The sequence below is a fragment of the Lucilia sericata genome, unplaced genomic scaffold (genome assembly GCF_015586225.1).
Source record: "Lucilia sericata isolate MDLA Ls3-8-SP2 unplaced genomic scaffold, ASM1558622v1 Contig000000F_arrow, whole genome shotgun sequence".
Taxonomy (NCBI): Eukaryota; Metazoa; Arthropoda; class Insecta; order Diptera; family Calliphoridae; genus Lucilia; species Lucilia sericata.
In genome coordinates, this window is record NW_023994042.1 from 254,546 (window position 1) to 270,074 (window position 15,529).

Genomic DNA, 15,529 nt, shown 5'->3' on the forward strand with positions numbered 1-15,529 from the left:
TACTCTCTTATTAGTCATACACAAATATGCATACGAATAAGTACAATGCCAGATTATTTTCGAAATTTAACGGTTTTTAATGGATATATTTTTAATTTAAAAGTTTTCTATACAACTAGATTTTTTGACTCTTACAAACAAAATGGCAAAATTTTTACATTAATGGTAGATTATCATACATAATTTTTATACACCACTATAGTGCTGAGGGTATTATGTATGGATTTGTGCTGATATTTGTAACACCCAAAAATATTAGCCCTACTTTAAAGTATTAGAATTGCCTCAGAATCGCGGACAACTGTCCTGTACAGGAGAATTTTGCTAACACGATATCCGAGAAACGACAGCACCAACAGAACAGAAGATAGAAATGAAATTGCAAAGCTGAAGAATAACAAAGCATATGACCTGTACACTCCGGAACTGATTCACTACATAATGACTTTAATGCATATAGCTTGGACCACGGAAAATATTCCACAATCTTGGAAAGAGGGCGAAGAAGGGTGACCTTAGTGAATGTTAGAATTGGCGGGGTATAACACTCCTAAACTCTATCCAAAAGATAATTGCATTTATTATTCAGGATTAAATATCACCTGTTGTTGAAGCTTGCGTAGTGAACAAGTTCGATTTAAACGCAATCGTTCATACATAGATCACTTCAACTCTTTGAGAATAATCGTGGAACAGTCAATCGATTTGGAACGTCTGGAAATATTTTCGTAATTCGGGCATTCTAGAAAAGATAATTTCAATTATACGGATGCTATAATGTGACCCAAAATATAAAGCCAATTTTAAGAATAGTTTCTATATTAATTGTGGAGTAAGATAAGGCTGTGTACTATTTCCAACATTATTTTTACTAATACTGGATGTAATAATGTCGAAAAAAACTCCAAAGCTTCGGATGGCATCCAAGGGAATCTTAATCAACGCCTACATAAACCTTGACTATGCTGACGACCTTTGTCTAATGTCGCATACACTTGCTGCCATCCAGGATTAGATAAAAAATTGTATGAAAGCGGCATCATAGTTGGTTTAAAGATTAACTTATGTAAAACAAAATGTATGCGAATTTCGACCAACAACAACATCTCAGTAAATGTTAATGGTAATACCATCGATGTGATAAGCACTGATGGAGGATGCAGACGTTAAAAGCCGGATCTATAAAGATCGCCATACATACGCTTCTCTTTGAAAAGTCTGGCAGTCTTTCCATATATTCGAAAAACACAAAATCTAAATATTTAATACAAGCGTAATATCGGTCTTGCTATAGGAAATTAAAATACAACCGAAAAATTTCGGAATAAGTCAAAGCCTAATTGGACAATGTTCGGTTTCTTACTAAAGGACTGTTTGAGGGAATGTTTTTAAATGTTGCATCCTACGAGGACATTTGTACTTTACAAGAGCGAAAATCCGTATAGGATAAACACAGGGCAAAAGGGGAGATTCGGCATCTTAGGAAGACTTAATGGCCTATCGCATATCAAAGAGATTCTATCCAACCGATGACACGGACTGAACAATATTGGGGAGACTATTGAAATCCTGATGGACATTCATTTCCCACATGAGGGTTACTGTAGTGTGACCAATAAGCTGTATTATTAATTCCCAAATCTGGAAAGCCAACGGCGAAACTCTGGAACACTTTCTTTGTTGTCGCTATGCATTCGTCGTAATTAAATCCAAATATCATGGAAGCAAGATATTACATCCCTCAGAAACACTGACTGGAAGCTTCTAAGGAACTACGGCAAGAAAACTAAGTTTCTGAACATTCATGGAAACAACATCCCTTTAGCGGTCAATATCAAGAATATTGTGATACATTAAGAATTCTTTCAAATGTTTTATAACCTTTTAATTACTTTACTATAAACTGATTATAGTGCTGTGCGATTACGGGTCATTGCCCTAAGTATTTAAATGTTAAACGAGTTTTATAATTTTAAAAAATTTTTATTATACATAAAATTGCTGTAAAATTTGCGTTTTACTTTTAAAAAATATTTTTACACGACATATAAATTAATCCAGTTGGCAATTTGTAATAGCTTGTTGGTATTTGTTTTTAATTATTATACTCGTATGTATATTAAATTAAATATAAATAAATATTGTAAAGTTAATAATTAACTGTTATTCTTTGTAAAATATGAGTCACTATATTGTAGGTCAATTAAAGTAAATTATTATATGTACATACATAGCAATTAATTAAAATAAAAACTGCAATCGAATAACTAAATTGACATCTGATGACAAAGATTACAATAAAAGTAAATTATAATTTATTCCGGAATCAATCTGTGTTTTTGGGCGTTTAAGATCGGCACTTCATAGCTCATGTAATTTTTAAGGTCTGGTCTAAGGTAGTACTTTCAAATACATTCATATTCATACGTGGGTTTAACAGTGTGCATTATCTTTTCAGCTTTCTTTTATTTTGTTGGGGGCTAAGTATTTAATCTAAATTGCTTGTACTTCTACTATAAATGGTAATATTAAAGTATTTTTTATTGAAATATATGATAAGATTGGAAAAGAACTACATATGTTTATTTATTATTATTTGGGAACCTATTTGCAAATACAATAATAATATAAAAAATATTATTTAATTTTTATAAAAAAATATTGACATTGAATATTACCTTAATTCCGATGTACATATATAGCAAATTATTGATGAAAATCTAATTTTCTAAAAGAGGCTTTATATGGGAGATAGGGTCAAATACGGACCGATCCACATAAAATTTGGAGGAGAATTTTTTTTTTAACTAAAATTCACTTAAAGTGAATTACATCGCAATAGTTATACGCAGGGCAAGGATTTCTATGCAAATGCATGTTTGTAGTAAGTAACTCAAAATAACTTTTAACTACATATTATGGACAACCAGCCGGAAAGGCGGACATGTCTTAGTCGACTCAGAAATTGATTCTGAGTCGACCGTTATAGTTTATAGAGTATAAAAACGATTAGCTATTATTATCAATATCTATGATTTAGGCATCGAACTAATGGAGTATTATTTTATCCCATAATTTCGATTCGTAAAAAATTGTCGATCTATACAATCATTAGTCACATTAACTTTTATCAAATTAAATTATTTAGGTCAGTGACATTTCTTATATTATCATATCGCTATAATAAACAATTCATCGATCACAATTGCCTTGCAAAAAGTATCACACAAAGAATAATTTTATTGGTATCCAATACAAAAAATAAAACCCTTTAGGGTATTTTTTAAATAAATAGATTTAAGAAAAATATGTACATGTTGAGTACTTAAATCAATCCGAAAGGACTAAATTATAGATTCAAGTACAAAAATCTTAATTAATACTCCTCTTAAGTTTGTTCTACGATCAAAATTATCTGATAATATCGAATTACTTGTCGTTTTAGAATCTTTTTCGAATCATATTTTAGTTAGTTCCTACTCATTTTTGAATCTGTCTTAAGTGGAATTACTGGTCGTTTTGGAGTCTTTTTCGAATCATATTTTAGGCAGTTTTGAGTCTCTTCTGATTCGTTTTTATGTGTGTTATAAACAAATACAATAACACAGAAAACTGTTTTTGATTTTCCGACTGAGCGAAATATATGCCCCTATTATGGTTTACAACTCAACTCTTCTTTAGTTGAAATTTTGCTCTTTGGTATTATCGATAACAACTTAAAATTTAAAGTTGAAATTTATTACAACTTTTTTGAAAAAAATTACAACTTATCAAAAGCAGTTGTAACAAATTACAACTCAATTGTTTAGAATAAATTTTTAAAATAAAACAAGGTAAAGTTTTTTTTTTTAAATTTTCTTAAATTTCATTAATCACTGATTTTAAGCGAATTTACAATAAAAAGATGTTTGTCATTTACGAAAAACAGAAATTCATAAACTTTTCACTTAATTTTATGACAAAAAAGCACTTTTTAGGTTGGCAACATCAACACAATTACAACTGAAATTGGTTGTAATTCATAATACCAAATATAAGTTGAGTTGTTCTAAAGTTGAGTTGTTTCAATTTCAACTCAACTGAGTTGAGTTGTAAACCATAATAGGGGCAATAATTACAAAATAAATGTATAAACTATCATATTTCGAACACCTAGATGATCTCTTTATCGTTAGAATCATATTTTAAGCTCGATCGTTGGGAGACTTTTCACTAGACTTAGTTTAGTGATTAGTCACCACCCAACTATATTCCGTAGAAGATTGTTAAAATTAAATATTATAAACGAGAATTATATCAACTCGTTTTAGGTCACACACCAATTTTTGCCAACTCTTCTAAAAGAGTATTTTCTGAGCTTCTTTCCTAAGCAGTTTCGACTCATTTTTAAGTGTAAGTGTTGGTCTTCCATTACAAACAAAAGCAATTACATAAGAAACAATTTTAGATCTTCCAACTGCTTGTAATATGATTACAAAATAAGTTTTTAAAACCATCATATTTTAAACACTAGGATGACCAATTTATGATTGCTATACGTTTTGTTACTGCCTTTTCAAATAATCAGTTTTCAATCATATATCGGAATCATTTTCGAATCACTTTTTAAGCGATCAACTTATTAATCACTTTTAGGTCATCAAAAGGAGTAAAAAGGGACTCCGTTTACTGATTAATCATCTAACAATCTTCAAAAATGTTACCTGGGTTACGTAAGAAACAATTTTAGATCTTCCAACTGCTTGAAATATGATCACAAAATAAGTTTTTAAAACCATCATATTTTAAACATCTGAATGATCAATTAATGATTGCTATACATTTTGTTAATGTTTTTCAAGTAAAAAGTTTATGGGATTATTTTCGAATCACTTATTAATCACTTTTAGGTCATCAAAAGCAGTCAAAAAAGACTCAGTTTACTGATAAATCATCTTTCAATATTCCAAATGCTTGCTGGGTGTGGATCTTTATCACCTTATCTAAATTTATAAAGATTGGTGATTTTTTGTCGATTTATCACCTTTTCTACTATAATATCTTTTTTTTTTTTTTTTTTTTTTTTTTTTTTTTCATTTTACTTATTATTTATTGAATCTTTCTTACATAGAAATTTACAATAAGTATTGAAATCTTAACCTAAACTATAACTAACGTCGTTATTGCCACTGCAATTTCAACAAAAGTTCTCGATAATTTGATTATCTGGCAAAATCCAATGTTTCCGTTCTTCTCAGTCGTCTATGACCCTCAAATGACAGCAACTCCCTGGCAAGGGGATTTGGGTGATCCATTAGTTTCGACAGGTAGGTTAAACAAGAGAGTTTGATCTCCTCGCGTATTATGGGGACATTGAGATCCCTATGAATATTACTATTGCGAATGTACCACGGGGCACCTGTTATTGACCTTAACAGTGCTGACTGCTTTCTTTGTAATTTTTCAACATTAGATGAGGAGGCTGTTCCCCACAGTTGAATGCCGTATAGCCATATCGGTTTTATAACTGTTTTGTACAAAAGCACTTTGTACTCCAAGTCTAGAGCAGACCGTGGTCCAATTAGCCAGTACAATTGAGCTGACTTTAATTTTATTTGTGTAACCTTGGCTTCAATGTGGTGAGTCCATGTTAAGCGGCGATCAAGGTGGATACCAAGATATCTCACATGGCTTTGTTCAGGAATTTTTATATTGTTTATCTGCACGGGAGGACAATTTTCCCTTCTTAAAGTAAATGTAACGTGAGTACATTTTGTAGCATTGACTTTTATTTTCCATTTGTCCAGCCATTTTTCCAATTCGCCGATGTGAAACTGGAGTTGTTCAGAAGCTATTGAAGGGTTTGCATGCATGCTTACAAAAGCGGTATCATCCGCAAATGTAGATGTGTGAGTCAGTGCGCTCGTTGGCATATCTGCAGTATATAAAATATATAGGAGCGGACCTAGAATACTCCCCTGGGGTACTCCAGCAGATATTTTTCGACGTGAAGAGATCACATCTTTAGATCTGATTTGAAAAGATCTTTCATATATGTAATTTTTAAGCAGTTTGTGAACATTCGCAGGTAGTAATGTGATAATTTTGTGTATTAGTCCATCGTGCCAGACTTTATCAAAAGCTTGAGAAATATCTATGAATAATGCAGAGCAATATTGCTTGCTCTCGAAGGCCTTCCGAATAAGAGTTGTTATTCGATGTACCTGTTCGATAGTGCTGTGCTTTCTTCTGAAACCAAACTGATGGCCAGGAATAATGCGATTATCGTTAAAGTGTACTAAAAGGCTTTCAAGCAATAACTTTTCAAAAAGTTTTGAGAATAAAGACAACAGGCTAATGGGACGGTATGATGTCACTTGAGTGACATCTTTCCCCGGTTTTGGTATCATAACAATCTCGGATACTTTCCATGAGTTAGGGAAGTATCCAATACGTAGCATCGAGTTAAAGATGAACAAAATAATTCTCAGTGCTGAATTGGGCAGGTTACTTATCATCGTGGTAGTAATTTTATCTATACCAGGTGATTTTCCTGCCTTTAGACCTTTGATTGTCATCTTCACGGTAGAGAACCGGAATTTTATTGGGTGTGGAACCACATTATTTATAATGTTAGCACTAATAGAAGAATCTGTATCATTTTGAGTAAACACATTCTCCAAGTGATTGGCGAATGCTTCAATTTTTTCTGACGTATTTCTTGCCCATTGACCATTCTGGAGGCGTATAGGTGACTCATATGCAATAGGGCACTGCATATTTTTAACAGCTTTCCAGAGACTATATTCTGTTTTCTTAGTAGGGTCTAAGTTTTTGAGATAATTTCTCAGATTAGATTCCTTATTATCCTTTAAAGCGATGTGAAGTCTTCTTTGGCACTGATTAAGTTTAACCTTTATGTTTGGAGATCGTGATTGTTGCCATTGACGTCTGAGTGTTCTCTTTTCTTTAATAAGAGACTCAATGTTCCTAGGACATTTCGATTTTTTGAAGTCTCCCAAGGTGACTGGGGGTGTAGACACTTTGACAGCATCTTGTAAGATATCCGTAAATATATCGACAGCGAATTGTATTTCATGGTCATTCTTCAATGAAATGTTTTGTGGCAGGTGTGAGCTAACATACATTTTATACTTTAACCAGTTCGTTTTCTTGTTAGGGAAACAAGAACAATAGTTTTCCAATTTATTTGGGGTTTCTAATAACGTTAAAATTGTAGGCGAGTGGTCTGACGAGAGGTCCAATGAAGGGATCACTGAAATAAATTCTCGTTTTATATTTTTGATTACAGCAAAGTCAATTAGATCGGGAATCTTATTGAGGTCTGTAGGCCAATAGGTAGGTTGGCCACTAGATATGGCATCTAGTCTGTTGTACGATATTGCTTCTAGCAATTGTCTGCCTTTGGGAGTAATGAGGCGAGAGCCCCAAAATGTATGTTTTGCATTATAATCACCAGCTGCTATGAATCTTGGGCCAAGAGTTTTAAAGTATTCGAGAAACTGCTCTCGATTAACATTATACCTAGGAGGACAATATATTGAAGATATTGTAACTCGACTATCAGGTATATTTATAGAGGTGGCCTGGATATGGTCCTTTTTGTATTCTGGCATTGGGAAATGTCTAATATTTTTTCTCACTAAAATGGCTGTTCCACCAAGGGCTCTGCCACTTGGATGTTTTGTATCATAAGTGTAGTATCCATTAATTCTGAAACAATTCTTTAGGGTAAAGTGTGTTTCAGAGACGAGTAGTACGTCAATTTCCTGAAGTAGCAGGAATTGTTCTACTTCATTCTTGTGTTGGCTAAGGCCGTTAGCATTCCAAAAACAAATTCTTAGAGAATTCATTTTTTATTTAGCAGGATCTGCATGAGCATGCTTTGATTCTGCATTAATTGTTGAAACATATTTTGCATATTTGCCATGAAACTGTTCATGGTTTGAATTAGATTCTCAATAGAGCTTTGAGAATTTGTTTCGGGTGCAGGCACACCCTCTTTTAATGCATGTGCATATGAAAATAATGGGGCATTATTTTCATTGTTTGATTGCAAATTCTCATTATTCTTATTTGTAAGACTTCTATATTGGGCACTAGAAGTTTGATTTGCATTCATTTGGGTAACGGAACCCTCTTTTGTCGTATGGGCATACGATTTATTCTGATTGCTTTTATTTGTGATACTTCTATATTGAGCACTAGAAGTATTAGGAAGGCTTGGGAAGTTAGAAGCTTTATATTGAGCATATAAAGGTCTTCTGGCCTTATTTGATTGTTGGATGTGTAGATATACTGGACATCCGCGATAGTTAGCAGTGTGATTTTGACCACAGTTACTGCATTTTCTATAATATCTGGCATCATTGTGGTTGAGCTAAAAATACAGGGTAACAAAGTAGTTGTAAACACTATTATCTCTTTATATACATATAAACTGTTTTAACATTTGCTAGGAAACGGCATTACCTTTGTCATTAGCTAATTTCTCAACCAGCCCTAAAGTATGCTTTACTTCTTACTGTTCGAGTTTGTTTATTTTTGTTCATTGTCTGGCACTGAAACAAATTAATTTCTTTGTTAATATTATTTATTTATTTTGGTAAAATATTTTGTTTATTTGATTTAAGAAAAAAAAAAAAAAACTCAATAACATTCAATGTGAGTACAGACCTAATTGTTTATGCAGTGGTTTTTCATATTTTATTTTTCATCATTTTTTGTTTATTTGTTTTTCAGTTTTTTTTTTTTTTATTTTGTTTTCACTTTTACTTTTGGTGGAAGGAAATTTCTGAACTCAGAAAGGTGTGAATGACGTTGGGATCGAATCGAAAATAATAATTTAACTTTTCCAATTTGATATAGATAATTAAAATTAATAATTTATTAACATTAATTTCTAGAATGAATGAACTTTCCGTTGTTTTCCATATTTGCCACAAGGGGCAAATTCAAGTCAATTAATTATTATAGTGATTAAAGCGTTTATTGTTTGTTATTTATTTATTTGTTGAAGTAATGTAAATAATTTTTATTTTTATGAATTAAGGATTTTGAAAAGAAGTGGTTTATTAAAAATGATTTGTAAATAATTTAATTTTAAATAAATTAATGCTGTAGAGTTTTCAATGAAAATTTCGGTTATTTTTAATTAGAAAATTGGAATTGAGCTAAACATTTGGCGGGAGCAAACTAAAATTTTGTTCTCATTTATAATGAAAAATTCTATAATTTATCTAAGGAAAACTTTAATGATTTTATTAGTAAATTTATTGTAAGAATTTAATTTTAGGAATTTCAAAATTAAAAAGAAATTGTAGTTCTATGAAAATTTATTGGGATTTCTTTTTTTTTGTTTTCCAAAGTTTTTGATGATTTTGCAAATCTAAAGTAATAGAAATAATAAGAAATATTTATCTTATTAGTTAAATTACCCATAAAAATTATGTTTTCCTATGAAAATTAAGTGAACTCTAGAATAAACCATCTGGCCAAAGAAATCCATTCACCACCAACTTAATAAAAATTTTAGCAAGTTTATGGGTTAATAATTAACAAATTTTCATACAAACAAAAATATTCACCAAACTTTAGAATTATGAACATTGAATACCGGTGTTTCTTGTCAAATAAACACTTCATATTTTTTGCGAAAATATGTATTCGTTTCTCATATTAATTTTAATCGAATAGAAACAATCAATTTAAAACTTTTACGTCATTAGATGAAGAACAAAATTTTTGATTCAAAGAGTATTTAACAAATTGAATGTGCAAAAATTTAATTTCAATAAAAATATTGTTTGAAAAAAATTATTTTACTTAATAAACTTCTTATTAATGAATTAAATAAAAATTTCTTTGTTTATAAAATATTTTTTATTAGCTGATGAAAATGCTTTTCACAGCTGTTTTTACTGACAATATCGAAAATTATTGTATTGAATTTAACTTTAATGATTTTTATTAGAAAAATATTAAAGTATTTTTTTTTAAGAAAACTTTTGTTATGTTTTAAGTTTAGGTCAATTTAGCCAAGAGCCAAATAGGGTACTTTCTTGATTTTGTAAAATTAAGTAAATAATTGATTGAATATTACCCAGCAAAAATCTGGTAAAGACTTGTACTTACTCAACAATATACTTTTTAATGACAACTACTTATCGTCTGCATTACTTAGATGTACTCTATTAATGACTTTTTTGAAGAACGAAAAAGTACCAGACAGTGCCTTTTTATAGATTTTCATTACATCAGGATGATGCATGTTTAATTTTCAATCAGAAATTCCTTTCATACTGATTTTTGTACAATCAGGAAGCTGATTGATAGAAAATTCGATAAGTATTAAGAAAAATTACCAGAAAGTCTCTTTTCTGGTACTTTTTTTGAAGTGTTCTGCGTGAAAGTGTTTAATTTTCTGTTTATATATTCAATATTTTAGAAAACTCAAAACATAACAGTTGAAGTACGAAAAAGTACCAAAAAACCTTTTTTTATTTAATTTTATGTTTCTAAGTTTAATATTATAGAAAATTTAAAATAGTACCAGTTAAAGAACGAAAAAGTACCAGAAAATACTCTATTTTAAAATTTCATTCACTTAAGTCCCTAATTGCTTTGCTTTATGTTTCTAGCTTCATTCTAATAGAAAACTCAAAAAGTATAATCTGATAATGGGCCAATAACTTTGATTGTCAATGAAATTATGCTTATAAGTGATTTTCGGAAATTGAGCTATGACCAATTATGGATCGATGTGGAAAAAATGTCGCTGAATGATTTATATGTACACAAAACATGTTGAAATCGAAATTTACCCCGATAGCTTTATAAATTAATGAAACATGTACGTTTTATTGATTTTCGGAAGTGGACCTTATATGGGATCTAGGACTAATTGTGGACTGATCTGGAAAAAAACTTCACTGAATGATTTATATTCATATGTATACGTGTATACAAAACATATTCACGTCGTGTTTTACCCCGATAGCTTTAGTTATCAATGAATTATGCGCGTTTAAGTGATTTTCGGATGTGGACCTTATATGAGAGCTATGGCCAACTATTGATCAATCCGGCAAAAATTCCGTAAATTGAGTTATATAAAGACAAACTTACTCATGTCGAATTTTATCTGAATAGCTTTATTTATCATTGAAATATGTGCATTTAAATGTTTTTCAAGACTGGACCTTATATGGGAGCTATGACCAATTGTAAACCGATAAAGATCTAAGACGGTAGTATTATTCCTGTTCATATTATATTGAAGATTAAGAATATATTGTAGACTATAGACTAGACTTTAAACTAGACTATAGACTAGACTATAGACTAAAATATAGACTAGACTATAGACTAGACTATAGACTAGACTATAGACTAGACTATAGACTAGACTATAGACTAGACTATAGACTAGACTATAGACTTATTTTATACAAGTTTTATAAAAAAATTGTGTATGCAAATTTTGTTATATAAACCTTTGATAAATTATTATGATTACGACTAGTAATACTAGATATTTTTTATTTTTTTCACTGGGTTTTTGTACACAGATACAATTTTTCTTTTAATTATCGATTATTGATGAAATATTTTAGACAAAACAATTAAAAGAACTAATTAAAAATCAATTGATAAATGAAATAAATCGTACCTTAAAAACTAATTATTTATACACCCACAAATAAATGGAATGATTTTACTTTGTAAACAAATAGATGCCCTACATAAATTAGAAAATTCTTTGACCATATCCACACCGAACGATTTACTCATTCATAGAATTTATTTAATGTAAATTATCTTACGTGACCATAAATTAAGTGTGTATGTATATACGAACTCATATAGTAAAAGAATCGACTTGCTGTATAAACAAAATTGTTCACTAAAATTGAAAATATACTATTTAAGAAAAAAATTCTCGAAAAGTCGAATATTGGTGATCATAGCTAGACTCAAAATATTATAAGGATCAGCATAATACAAAACAAAGGTTTTTCAAAATTAAGCCAATATTTTCATCGTAGGTCATCTCAGCGCTAAAGGGGCATGTTCTTTTTCACGAATTAGAGTTAGGTGGGTGAAATCAAGGACAGATATTAGCCTTTTTCAATACCAAACAATTCTTATCAATAGAGTTCTTTTGCTGAAATTGTCAGCTCTCTAACTATTCCTGGATGGCTCTTTCTTTTATGCTTTCAACAGGCAGATGAATGGACATGACTTGGTCAGCTTAGAATTAAACAAGGACTCAGAATTCATATGTGCATACATATGTGTCAAAATATGGATCTACGACCTATACCTTACAATATGTTACACATATAATAAATCAACTTCAGTTATCAGTCATGGCACTGATACCGTCGAAGTTCTCTTCCATTTAAGGTAAGTACGTTTAAATAGTAACCGATATTTCTTAAGCAAACAAATTAATATCAGGAAGTACGTATTTAAAACATGTTCAAACGGTTACACATGTCATATGTAATAATATAGATAACACCCTCAACATGCTGGTGACTAATATAAGGTAAACGATTTAAAAATCGAAAAAACCCCCCTGAATATATGAAGATGATGACTACATCGATATTTTACCTAGTAAATTCGAAAAACTAAATAGTGACGTCAATGTTATGCAGTCATCGGTTTATAGACAGACTTCTTACGCAAAAATTCTATAAACAATTTTAATATGAGTCTGTTGTTTACTTCTAAAAGAATACAAATATTTAGAATTTTGGTTTTCTCAATGGTAATTATAGCTAGAAAATGTATTAAGTAAAGATATATTTATTTTCCTAGAAATTTTCTTATTTATTCAGAAGAGATTGTGGTAACAATTATTTTCGTTTAATTCGTCATATTTAGCAAAATAGTTTTTATGTATTTATTTAATTTTTTTTTTTATTTAATTTCTGCGGAAGTGTTTCACTAGTTTAGCAAATATGTAATTTCTAGAAGGTATTTGTTTATTAAAAGCTATTTTTCGCCTTTAATATGTATGGAGATGACTTTGCAATGACTTAGAAATTTTGCTCCAATACCTCTACTAATCCTAAACTAAAAGTCGTTTTGCGTATCAGAAGTTTTTGAGAACCCATTTCCCAAATAGTTTACGAATTTGATGTTTTTAATGTTTTTAGATTAAAATATTTAAAAAATTGTTTGTGACAAACCAAAAAATCTTCTTCCTTCTTTAAAGTACTGTTGATAAAGTCTCTTCTACAAATCGTTTAGATCTTTAGAGAGAACTAACTATATGTCTTATGATAAATTTGCCTGCCATCATATTTGGCTTAAAAAATGTACTAAAATATGAGATAATCAAGTTTTATATCTCTCTACTAAGTTCTATGACGAACGGCTCATAATTAATCCTAGCCCCCATACCACTTTACGGACTTAATAATACCAGTACAATTGAAATGAAATTCGACATAAACAAGTTTTGTACTTCACCAAAATTCCCACATAAGGCCTTCTTCAGAAAATTACTTTAACGCTCATAACTGGCATTAAAATGTCAATGTAATGATGAAATTCGACACAAAAAACCGAAACCTATATATATGAAATCTAACTTTGCGAGTTTCGGTTCCCCATATAAACCCTCTTACAGTAATAAATCGTTTCAAAAGATAAGCATAATGATACAATTATGGGAGAATTAACAAGAAAAACTTCTTTAAATTCAGGGAAGCTTGATCCATAATAGAACTAATCCCTCCCTGGATATATTTTCAAAATCACCCTAATGTTCATATCTGGGTAATTTACAACTATATAAGATTCGACATAGCCGACTTTGCATTTTAATGCGACATTTTTTAAAGAAATTAATAATCGATTGAAAAGTGTAAAATTGGGTAATAATTTTACACTTTTCAATCGATTTCTCGCGCGGGTTCCCATTATCCGATTGGCCTTAACACCAGTTAGTTTTAGACACTAATAAACAAAATACGACCGATCCAAATAAAATCGATAGTTTACCATCTTCGAATATATTTCCACTATTTATGAACCGATTTTGTTGATTTTATATAACGAACTTTTCGACAAATGTCTGCTAGAATTACTTAAAAATTGAACCTTGAAGATATCTGTGTTCATCCGAAAATTGTTTTCAACAAACATAGTATTTTTAAGCCAGTGTTAAAGTCATTTTCCCAAAGCGCCTTATATGGGAGGTAGGGTCAATTATGGACCGATAATCATAAAATTTTGTAACACGATATTATTGCATTTTTAAGTCAGCAGTGAGCGTTAAAGGAATTTTCGGAAGGAAACTTTCTATGGGTGGTAGGATCAATGTGCAGATAGACGGACGGACATGGCTAAATTGTCTTAGATTTAATAAACATACAGAATATATACTTTTATGGGTCTGCGTCCAATATTTCGATGTGTTACAAACGGGATGACAAAAACAATATACAATAAAATGACTAATCAGGATGTTGAAGAGTATATCAGCAACTGGTTGGTAACTATGTTGAAATCTAGAATAATTACTGCAAGTTTTGGTAATAGCGTTAAGTCCAAACAATTGGAACGAGGCACGCCACAGGGCGGCGTAATCTCTCCACTACTTTGGCTTATCGTTGTTAACTCGATTCTTATGGAACTGGACAACAGAGGGATAAAGGTTGTTGCTTATGCGGACGACGTTGTGATACTGGTATCAGGAATGTTCCCAGACGTGATTAGCGTTATTATGTCTGGAGCTCTGGTGCTACTCAGCAACTGGGCCACAGACAGTGGTCTAGGAGTAAATCCAAGCAAGACAGAACTTGTACTATTTACAACAAAGACCAAGATTCCAAGCTTCAACCTGCCACGGTTAATAAACCGCGAAATCCCATTATCAAACAATGCCAAATATCTAGGAACTATTCTAGACTCCAAATTATCATGGAAACTCAACATCCAGCACAGACTCAAGAAGGAAACGGTCGCCTACTATACCTGTCGTAAGATGTTTGGAATGAAATGGGGACTTAGTCCCAAAATAGTTAAATGGATGTACCCGGCTATAGTACGTCCTATTCTTACATACGGATCTCTTGTATGGTGGACTTCAACTAAGAAGAAGTTTTTGTAGATCAGCTATACAAAGTTCAGAGACTAGCATGCATTGGGATAACAGGTGCTATAAGAATTAGTCCCTCAGAAGCTCTGAACACTATATTGCACATCCTACCTATAGATCTGCATATAATGGCCATACCTGCTTGCAGCACAGTAAGGCTTAACTCATCCGGAAATTGGAGATCAAGAACATATGGACACGCTAAGATTTTAAGCTTGTTACCTCCAAAAATGAACTGCGGTGTTGGTTCTGGTGTCTTCTGCGAAGAAGCTGGGGTAAGTTTATCTCACCGTCTTCCCAACAACTGTAGTGGCTTCCAGGCTGAAATATTTGCGATAATGTCAGCCTGTAGGGTATTACATGACCTCAATATTCGCGGCAATATAGGAATCTTTGTCGATAGTCAAGCGG